Genomic DNA, 7558 nt, shown 5'->3' with positions numbered 1-7558 from the left:
TGAAGTCCTGTAGAAGTAATTCTGGCCCACACAGTGGTCTCAGTGACTTTACAATATGGTTGTAAAGCCACTAAAATGAATTTTAAATGGATAAAGATGGCTCAAGAAGGTCCTTCTGAAATAGAGACACCATCCTCCAGAAGTGGTGTTCAGAAAAGAGAGAGTGAAAGGTGACCCTGTGGGTCTTGGGAGAGCCCTGTCCTTGATGTACATCCACCATGTGAGGATGCAGCCCGGCTTCTAGGACTGCCTGTTTGTGAACATGCCTGTTTAAGCAGGATCTCAGAGGCTTACACAGTTCATAGTCTGGTGCAGAAGAGACGAAAGCCTGGTATTTGTGTTATTTCTGTTTAATTTTTGTGTTTCCATGATGCTGAAAATTGAACCTAGAGCCTCAGGAATGGTATTGGGTTAAGTCCCCTCCATACCTGTTACTGGGTGACTTTGGCTAACTGTTTGCGAGCTAAATGATAAAGAGCTAATTACCTCTAAGGCTCTCCCCAGGTACCTCTTGTGGCACCTGTGGTAGCAGGTCAGCAAGACAGCTCAATGAGTACAGGTATTCACTGCCAAGCCTGATGGCCTGAGGTGACCACCGAGAACTGGCCCCTGAAAGTTGTTTTCTGGCCCCCACATGTGCACCATGGCGCACACTCCCCTTCCCAAACACACAAGTAAATGAAATGTCATTTTAAAAGGTTTCGTTTTTAGGAAAGATCTGTAACTGCATTAGATGGCATAAATAAAATCACCAGACTCGAAAGAACTAGTGTGAGGACCTTAGAAAGTGGGTCGCCTGCGTTCTAGTGAGGCGACTTTATATATAGTAGGGTCCGGTTGGGTCTTACGTCTGGTATGTGACTCCAGACAAGCATGCTGCTTCATTGCCTTTCTCATAAGTACCTGATTGCAACTTGCATATCCACTCAGTCCCATATAAAAACCGCCCTCATCCAGATGTGGTTGCCCAGGCCTTTAATCCCAGCACCCAGGAAAGCAGAGACAAGTGGATCTTTGTGAATTTGAGACCAGTCTGGAAAACAGAGTTCCAGAACAGTCAAGACTACACAGCTGTCTGAACAGCAACAAAACATTGCATTCAGACATTCAGACTTTATATGTGTGTGTGTGTGTGTGTGTGTGTGTGTGTGTGTATGTATTGTTTGTTTTGGGGCAATGTCTTGCTATATATAGCCCAGACTGGTCTTGAACTTCATTGAACCTAGGGCCTATTAGACAAGCACTTTGCTACATTGAACTATATCCCTAGGCTTTCAAACAAGGAATTATTTGTGTACATGTGGTATACACAATGTATGTGTACATGTTTGTAGGTGAGTGCTCGGGTGTCCTCCTCTGTCATACTCTGTGTTACTCCCTTAACACAGGCTCACTCACTGAACCTGGAGCTCTATGATTTTTGGTTAGACTGGTGGCCAGCAAGTCTCTGTAATTCTGTCTCCACCATGAACTGGTGCTGGGTTTACAGGTGCACACAGCCACACATAGCTTTTTACATGGATGCTGGGGATTTGAACTCAGAAGCACTCTTACCCACTGAGCCATTTCTCCAGCCTCATTTTTTTTTTTTTTTTTTTCCCAAGACAGGGTTTCTCTGTGTAACCCTGGCTGCCCTGGAACTCACTCTATAAAAAAGACTGGCCTCAAACTCAGAGCTCTGCCTGCCTGTGTCTTCTGAGTGCTGGGATCAAAGGTGTGCTGCCTCAAATCCTTGTTAGCTAAAAGTAAGGGCATTTGGGATTAACTTACACCACGTTCTTTGCTGGTCAGCTATCTGCAAACAGGCCTTTCATCTGAGATGAAAGAAGTGAATTTTAGTGGGTTTTTTTTTTTTTTTTTCAATCTTTTTAGAGCGTATCAGTGGCTTTTTATTTCCTTTTAGACTTCTCTTCCCACAATCGGGATGAAGTTTCCCCATGTATTGTCAGGAGCTGCAGACCGAGTGAACATTTTTACTCATATCAGTAGTCAGGGCTACACAGATGCTATTCCGCTCTGTGAGGTCTTTTATTCTTGTCCCTGCCTTCAGGTGTCGCCTTTTGTTAGCTCGGAAAGAGAAGGGAGACGAGAAGAGCCTGTGGCCTGGCACAGGCAGACTGGCTGAGAAAGGAGCACCCGAGTATCCCGGCTTTTGTAGCTTTTATCTCTGGCACTTTTAGTTGAGAACAGGGTGGGACTCTGTTGAGAACAGGGCTGAGATTGCAGTGTGAAAGAATGTCATCTTAGGTTTTAAAATTGCAGAGCAAGGCCACCTTCATGCAAATCCTATGATGGAGTCCAGCCTCAGAAAGGCTCTCACTTGCTTGGGGGTAATTAAGACTACTGCCAAAATGTATAGTTATAGTTAACTCCAAGATAGCAAATGGCAACTCAGGATGGTTATTCTTCTGCCTGGCTTCCTGGAAGGACATGTTCTGTGGGTTCACACGTGACTAACTTGGGCTTCTCTCAGAATCCCTCCTCTTTCTCAGAACTCGTGGCTTCCCTGTTTTTCTGAGGGCTGGTTATGCAAGACATTAGAGAATTGCTTGAAAAAAGCCTGCACGATTCCTGCTGCACATTTCAGCAGCTGGAGATGAGCAAGAAAGTGAGAAAAGCCCATGGCATACCAAGTGAACACAGCAAGTGGGTGGAAATTTGTAGGAGACAAGGGGGGGGGGGGCGTTAAAAAAAATGAAAGTTGGATTTTGAGACTGGCTCTTCTGAAGGCCTCGGTCAGGATGAATGCCTGTGTTCTCTGCACGGCTTTCAGGAGTAGCTTGAGAGCCTCAGTAAAAATAGATGCTTTTAATTTTTCTAGAGTTTTTATCTCAGGAACTGCGGTGGCCCTGGAAGAGGCCCTTCATCCTGATAAAGGCCCTTGTAACAGCAGAGCTGTAGCCTCTGTCTCTGCAAACAGTCTAGAAGCGATGCCCAGCAGGGAAGCACACAGGAGCTCCTGGCACCCTTTGTATGGGGGTAATAGCGAAAAATCAGAAGCCCTGAAAAACTGAGACCCCCCTCTGACGTGCTGGTGCTGATGTGTCTTTACAGAGAAATGCATTAAAGTGACCATCTCCATTCACTTTTCCTAAATGAATAAATTGTCTCTGGAGGGGCCAGAGGAGTGCTCCCCTGGCGACTCCTGAAGGGTCACTGGAATGAGCTGAGAGCAGACGTGAGGAGAAAGGCCATTCAGTTTATTATGGGAATCTCAGAAGAGCACTGGCTCAGTAGGTAACCTATCGAGGCGCAGGTGTCTCTGCCCTTTCACACAGCGTGTGGGAGAGAGGGAAGATGCAGGAACGTCCAGGAGTAATGATATTTAAGAAGAATGTAGCTTCTATCAGAAGGTGACATTCCCCAGCCTCCCTTTCCAGGAGATGACTTGGGAAGGGACCTCTGACAAGTCTGGGCTTTCAACAGATAAAGGAATAATGGAATAAAGGCCCTTCTAGAGTCTGCTGTTAGCTAAGAGCCTGTGTGTGTGTGTGTGTGTGTGTGTGTGTGTGTGTGTGTGTGTGTGTGTGTGTGTGTGTGTGCTGTGCATGCACACACTACATACAGATGTGCAAGTGAAGAAACTTGAGCAGGAGAATCCTGGAAGTCTTCCTCTCTTGCACTGAGCCTTGTTGCCTTAATACAGGGTCTCTCACAGGATGAGAATCTCGGCGGTTTGGTTAGGCTCGCTGGTGAGCAAGCTCAGAGATAGAATCTGCCTGTCTCTGCTTCGACAGTGCTAGGGTCCTGGTCATGACTTTTTATATGAGAGCTTAGGATTCAAACTTGGGTACTCATGCTCGTAGAGCAAGCACCCTGACCCACCTGTCCCCTCCGTCCCTGGGGTGAAAAATGTTGAGGTAAAATTCCCTGGGCTTGTTTACTTCTCACATCTGCTCTCAGCTCATTGCAGTGAGCCTTTAAAGTTAGGAAGAAGGCACACACAGATACAGCAATCCTCACAGAGCTGGCATTCAGGGAAGGCTGGCTCTAAGCCTAGGAGCCCCCTGTGAGTGTCTCATTCTCCCGCCCTCTGGTTTTAGGCAGGCCTCTGTGCCTCGCTTTCTTGAGGGAATGTCCACAACCTAAGCAAACTGGAAGGGCAGCAGATACCACAGCCAACCAACAGCCACATACTGAGCCTGACAACACAGCAGGAGACATGGCCCAAGCGATTGTCCCCTGACTTCCACAGGTAGCTAGGTCACGGCGACCCAAAGTAGAAAGGCCTCTTTCAAGGCTTTCCCAATAGATAGTCATCAAGCCAAGGCGTTGGTAGGTAAAAGCGTTTCAACCTTGCCGTGGTTTGTGATTCTTTCACAAGGCGTCTTACAGGCGTCAGCTGTGCTGCGAAGCCCACATTACTAACATTGTTGATTAGTCCAGTTAGGTCAGGTCACAGTAAGAGTACCAATTCTGCTTATAACCAGGATGGGCTTCCTTGACCTGCCAACTACAGGAGAATTAGAATGATTGGACCTGATTCGGGTACACTGTTTTTGTTGTTGTTGTTTGTTTTGTTTTTTAAAAGATTTATTTATTTATGTGAGTACACTGTAGCTGTCTTCAGACGCCCCAGAAGAGGGCATCATATCCCATTACAGATGGTTGTGAGCCACCATGTGGTTGCTGGGAATTGAACTCAGGACCTCTGGAAGAGCAGTCAGGGCTCCTAACCACTGAGCCATCTCTCCAGCCCACACACTATGTTTTTTTTGTTTGTTTGTTTGTTTTGTTTTATGAGACAGGGTTTCTCTGTGTATCCCTGGCTGTCCTGAAACTCACTCTGTAGACCAGGCTGGCCTCGAACTCAGAAATCCGCCTGCCTCTGCCTCCCAAGTGCTGGGATTAAAGGCGTGCGCCACCACTCGCACACTATGTTTTTTACTGTTGCTATTGTTTTGATTCAAAGGAAAGAGGAAAAGGGCATAGAGTCAGTGAGCAGGCACCGGCAGTACAGGCCAGCCCCAGATAGATTCCACGTTGAGGAACCTTAAATATCCTCAAATGTGGTCATTCTTCAGATGTGCATTCCCTCCCTAAAAGATTTGTATTGTTCCCCCCCTACCCCACCCCCCACCCAAGACTTGTAGTCTCCAGGGCTGGTGATACACAGTGTTTGCCTCAAATTTGCAAGGCTCTGGGTTTGAGCTTCGGGTCCTGAAAATAAGGTGTTCTCTGTTGGGAAGCCCATCTGGCCCTGAGCAAGCTTGGCTGAGGTAAGTCACATTTTGAGGTACTAGTTCTAAGCTTAGTACCAAGAGTGGTGCTACAAGACTGTAACCCTGGTACTTAGAGACTTAGGGGAACAAGAGAGCCAGGAGTTCAAGGCTAACCTGGGCTACTCGATCATTTTCACTTCTGAAGGTTTTCATGATCTCTCAACCTCACGTGGCCAAAGCAATGGCACTATTATTTCAGGGCAATAGATCCCTTAAGCTGTCAAATGTGGTTTGTGTTCCAGGTGCTGCCTTAGCTGTATGGTATAAAATGTTGACTATTTAGCTTTCTGTTGCTGTGATAACCATCATGACCAAAAGCAACTTAGGAAAGGAACAGGTTTATTTGGTTTACACTTCCAGGTCTTGAGAACTAACTCATCATTGAGACTAACTCAGGTCAGAAACGCAAGAAGGGACTGAAATAGAAACCGTAAAGGAGTATTGTCTGCTCCACCACCTTTCTTATACAGCCCAGACCCACCTGCCTAGGGATGATGCCACCCACAGTGGGCTGTGCCCTCCTCTATCAGTCTCTCACATACATGATCAAGCCAATCTGATGGAGACAGTTCTTCAATTGAGGTTTCCTCTTCCCTCTTCTTGGTTAGACCAAGTTTACAATAAAAACTAACCACTGCCTGGCGGTGGTGGCGCATGCCTTTAATCCCAGCACTTGGGAGGCAGAGGCAGGTGGATTTCTGAGTTCTATGTCAGCCTGGTCTACAGAGTGAGTTCCAGGACAGCCAAGGCTATACAGAGAAACCCTGTCTCTAAAAAACAAAAAACAAAACAAAACAACAACAACAAAAAACCCCCCCAACTACATGCCTTTGATCCCAGGGCTCAGGAGGCAGAAGTAGGCAGATCTCTGTAAGTTTGAGGCCAGCAAAGAGAGCTCCAGGATAGCCAGCGCTACACAGAGAAACCCCATCTTGAAAAAACCAAACCAAACCAACCAAACAAAAACTGACAAGAATAATGACTAACAACAGAGGAGGGTGCCAGGGACTGTTAAACCTTTGATGGTTTCGGTCTCAGTAGGCCTTAGACACCGATGCTGGGAGAAGTGATGCCTCCCACTTGCCTTTTATTTCAAAGACCAGCCCTTTGATAACCTTGGGGTAACAACAACCATTGATGAGGCCAGAGGCCTCAGCTCAAGCTCCCAAGCTAAGACCAAAAGGCAGGCGCTGCCACAGGTACAAGCCTGGTTGGTTGGTAAGTTCACCCTCACTACACCCAGAGAGTTCTCAGGTAGACTGTCCTGCTGGGTGACTCTAGTCTTCTACATTCCCCAGAAACACAGCCCTATCTGACCTCGGCAGCTGCCAGCAAGGGCACCCACACGTCCCAGCTTGTATCCAGCAGTACCAAACACTCAGGAGCACTGTTGACCCACCCTTGGAGCCCTGACACCTGAGCCAGGGGCACATGGGGATGAGAGTGACGTGAGGTGGTGCCTGGTGTCCAAGGCACTTCAGTCTGGAGCTGTAGGAATTCTGCAGGGCCTGGGGAGAAGGAGCTGAAGGCAGGTGGAAATTTAAGCTCAGGCACAGAGTGAAGCAGATACTAGGGAATGGTGTTTGGTTTGATTTAATTTTGCTGTTTTGTTTTCTTTTTCAAGACAGGGTTTCTTTTTTAGCCCTGGTTGTCTTCAAACCCTCTTTGTACAGCAGACTGGCCTCAAACTCAGAGACCTGCCTGCCTCTGACTTTCAAGTACTGGGATTAAAGGCATATGATACCATGTATACCTTAATTTTGATTTTTAAGAAACATCTTTATGAGTGTGTGTGTGTGTGTGTGTGTGTGTGTGTGTGTGTGTGTGTCTGTCTGTCTGTCTGTCTGTCTGCCTGCCTGCCTGTGTGGAGTCTGAGGGACAACTTTTAGGAGTTGCTTTCCTTCTACTAGGTGGGTCTGGATATCAAACTTACCTCACTACACTGAGTGTCTGTTACCTGAAGAGCAACTCAGAGACCCAATCTTGATTTTTTTTTTTTTTTTTTTTGAGACAAGGTTTCTCTCTGTAGCCCATGCTGGCCTCAAGTTCTCTCCAATCCTCCTGCTTCAGCCTCCTGAGAGTTGGATTGCAGGTGTGTGTCCCCATGACTGGCGGGGACAGTGGTTTAGTCACAGAAAGTGCATGAATGGAGGGATGAATGGAAGAGAATGTGGGGCCAGGCCTTCACCCTGTCTGTCAGAGCCTTGCTAGCTGCTTGTGTGTTGGGTTGCTTCTGTCAACATTAAAAGATTGATGGGCCTCAGTGGGAAGGAGTTCAGTGTGAGCCCGTGTGGCAAATGCTCAATTTCAGTGATTCCTGCAGGTGAGCTGCGCCG

The sequence above is a fragment of the Arvicanthis niloticus genome, chromosome 23 (assembly GCF_011762505.2).
Source record: "Arvicanthis niloticus isolate mArvNil1 chromosome 23, mArvNil1.pat.X, whole genome shotgun sequence".
NCBI lineage: Eukaryota > Metazoa > Chordata > Mammalia > Rodentia > Muridae > Arvicanthis > Arvicanthis niloticus.
Note: the sequence above shows the minus strand (reverse complement) of the source record.